This window comes from Prionailurus viverrinus, chromosome E3, assembly GCF_022837055.1.
Source record: "Prionailurus viverrinus isolate Anna chromosome E3, UM_Priviv_1.0, whole genome shotgun sequence".
Classification (NCBI taxonomy): domain Eukaryota; kingdom Metazoa; phylum Chordata; class Mammalia; order Carnivora; family Felidae; genus Prionailurus; species Prionailurus viverrinus.
The window spans coordinates 41,313,299-41,316,752 of NC_062576.1; the positions used below are offsets into that span (position 1 = coordinate 41,313,299).

General features: G+C 59.3%; 1 long non-coding RNA gene across 2 annotated transcripts; it reads right to left on the bottom strand.

Annotated features, from left to right (window-relative positions):
- Positions 1-587: 587 nt before the first annotated feature.
- On the bottom strand, positions 588-2,972 carry LOC125154852 (uncharacterized). 2 transcript variants are annotated; one of them, XR_007147949.1, is made up of 3 exons: positions 2,122-2,972; positions 1,644-1,838; positions 588-1,504 (listed from the first exon to the last, which is right to left on the bottom strand). It is a non-coding gene; the product is annotated as an uncharacterized LOC125154852 (long non-coding RNA). The 2 variants fall into 2 exon arrangements; XR_007147948.1 differs by having other exon boundaries at positions 588-1,553.
- Positions 2,973-3,454: the final 482 nt, after the last annotated feature.

The window sequence follows — 3,454 nt, forward strand, 5'->3', positions numbered from 1 at the left end:
GGAAGAAAAAAGCCTCCAGCGAACCGCAGCCCCCAACAAAAACGGGCCCTAATGACTCCACAGATGAACTCCACCACATGGCTAGGGACCAGATGGTCACAGCTTGCCCAGTTGTTCCGGCGCCCTGAAGCGGAGGGGCACACGCTAAACTGTGCCCACCAGTGGAGCCCCGCCCAGGAGTGCTGACCCCAGCCCCCTCCTGGAAGGCCAGCCGGCAGAGCCCCACTGCAACAGGAACTCTGACCCCCAGACCCTACTGGAAGGTGCAATGGGTGGGAAGACAGACATGGTGACCACGTGCGGGACTGACGCCCAGATGCCACGGCCGCCTGGTTGCTGGGAAATCCATTTATTTCTTTTTAAATTTTTTTTTTCAACGTTTATTTATTTTTGGGACAGAGAGAGACAGGGCATGAACGGGGAGGGGCAGAGAGAGAGGGAGACACAGAATTGGAAACAGGCTCCAGGCTCCTAGCCATCAGCCCAGAGCCTGACGCGGGGCTCGAACTCACGGACCGTGAGATCGTGACCTGGCTGAAGTCGGACGCTCAACCGACTGCGCCACCCAGGCGCCCCAAGGGAAATCCATTTATGAAAGTCACTCTTGACAGACCCGAAGAGAAAAATCACATGCTTTCCCCCCATAGGTGCACAAAAAGCCTCTGGCAAAATTTAACACCCATTCCTGATAAAAGTACAAACAGTAAGGAAAATAGGAAGTGACAGCCGCTTTCTTAACATAGTAACATAGCCTTTTCTAAAGTCTCCACCTCACTGAAGCAGACGCTGGTGTCATGAGGGGCAAGATGAGGACTATGCTTGCCTTCACCGCCCGCCAGCCCGGCCCTGGAGGCCTCAGCCACTGCAGTCAGACACGGGGAACCCGTGAGGGCCCCGAGAACAGAGCCCAAAGCCAGCTGTGTCCATTTGCAAAGGCTACACTGATGTACCTGGAAAACGCTGGAACAGTAATATGCAGTAAACTTTTCACGATGAGGGGATGTCCCACAAGCTCAGTGCCGGAAACCCGCCAAGCCCGTGCGGCCGCCAAGCACTGGGAATGGGGCGAATGTGGCGGCATCGTGAGCCTCTGGTCTCGTTTCATCTCATCTGTACACGCGAGCTTAGCCACATGGGGCTCCGGACCGGGCGGCGAGCGTGGCACCAGGCCATCAACAGGGAGGAAACAGACTCAAAGGATAAAACGAACTCAGTAAGGCTAAAACTAACACACAAAAACCAAAAGTCCTCATAGCTGCACGAAGTCACCAGTTGGAGGATGGAATGGCAGAGGGACCCCGGCAACGATGGCAAGAAGGTGAGGTACTCGGAAGGGCCCCCAGGAGAAGTGGGAGTCCTTCCCGGGACAGAGAACCGAAGACCTGTGAATGCAGACTGCAGAGTAGAGACCATGTATCGTTGCAGCAACACGAACGGCCGCCCCGGCGGCAGCACAGCCTGGTGTGGGGAACACAGCCCGACATATTCCACTCCGCAGATTCAGCTGTGAGAAGGAGAAAGCAAACGCAGGAACACGTGAACGTTTGGGTGACCTGCCAGGAAAGAACACAGGGATCCGCTGTACTGTTTTTCACAACTTTTCTCTAAAAGTGAGATGAATTCAAAATCAAAAAATAACTTACGAACACCCATGTCCTGGGCCCAGTGCTCCCTGGCAGGAACTCAGATCACGCTTGGTCTGTGAGGGTGCCTTCTGCTCGTTCTGGCCTTTGTGATTACGTCCTGAAAGTCTCCCGACGGCTTCTCACGCGGCCACTGAGAAGAACCCAGCAGCTCCGGACGCACCGATGCTGTGCAATCCCCACGGCGTCCTGGGGCTGAGGGAGGAGGGCAGATGATGCACGGGGCCTCTGCACACGTACAGCATCCCCGGGATGCCCGGCCTCGCGACCCACCACCACTAGGCTGGAGCTGGTGGCATTGAGCTTGGGAAAAGCCACATTTCTGTGCGTTTCTCTCAAAGCTAATTTTTTTAATATAAATGGTTTTTCAATACTGTCAAATGGAAGAGGGCACAGCTGGGCCCGGCACTAGGTTGAACCCTCCCACGAAATGATATGCCTCAGTCCTGACCCTGGGGCTCGCAGCATGGGGCCTTACTTGGAAACAGGGCCACTGCAGGCACCATCAGTAAGAGGGAGTCGGTGACCAGCTGGAGTCGGTGAGTCCCATCCCAACAAGAGAGCAACACCGTGTGCCCCTGGAGGCAGAGAGGGGGTGACGCATCCACCAACCAAGGGATGGCGAGGATGTCTGGCACCACCAGAGGCCGGAAGATGCACAGGGTGCCCCCCCAAAGGCAGCACGGCCCCGCGACACCTCAGTTTAGGGCTTGCGGCCTGCAGGCTGAGAGGGATGCCTGCGGTTTGAGCCCTGAGTCTGTGACTTCGTTAGGGCAGCCCCAGGAAGGTAATAAGACCCTAAAGACAAACAGAAATCCCTGAGTCCACGGTGGGCCCAGCGTCCACGAGCCCTCCATTGGCCAGGGACACCCCCTCCGCCGTCCCTGTCACAGGATGTGGAACGGGTCCCCCCTGCTGTAGCGAGAAACCACCTCTGGCTTGTTCAGCGCAAACACGACTTCCACCGGTCGCCAGGACACGCAGGAGGCTCCACGAAGGAAACGCGCAGGAGGCACCAGAAGCTCAGAGGAGCTACAGATGCGGGTCCGCCACCTACAGCACCGGGGACGGGGCGTGTGGTGACCAGAGAGCAGAGGACAGTAACCGGCACGCGTCCCGGTGACCACAGTGGCTGCCGGCACAGCGGAGCAGGAGTAGCCGCGTCAGCCCGAGGGTCTCACGGGTGTGCAGGCCGGCGGCCTCGGGGTGGGCATCACGCAGCTGCAGGAGCGGAAGCCGACGCCCAGGCGAACACCGCTCATTCTGCGGTCCTAGACGTGAACACACGCAGCACCCCAGCCACAAGGGCTCACCAGGCGCCCCACTGCGTCTTCACAGCCGCGACCGGGCTCCAACGGGACAGCTGGCGTCTCAGCCCCTGTCCCGAGGGGACGTGCGGTGGACACGACCATACCCAGAGCTGGTGGTGGAACCAGGCTCCCCTCCACCTCCCTGCTGGCCCTGAGCGGAGGCCAGGGCAGACCGCTCTGCCCTTCCCAGAAGGAGCAACCCTAAAGCCACAGGGGGTCGGCCCGAGGTCCCCCCGCCCCCGCCCCCGGACTGGCAGTCACACGGGCACTGTGGCAGCAGGGCTCTGAGCAGCACAGGGGGGATCCGCGCTGTGGAGACAGGAGCCACAGGCTCCGACACGGAAAACCCAAATGAGCCTGTGGACGCGGTGGAGCCGAGGCATCGGCGAACTCACGGCTCTGGTGGGAGCGGTGGTAGACGTAGGCACCCACGGAAGCGTGTACTTTCTCAAATCCACGTCTGCCAGAGGCACCAGGACAGAGGGGACGGGCGGAGGATCT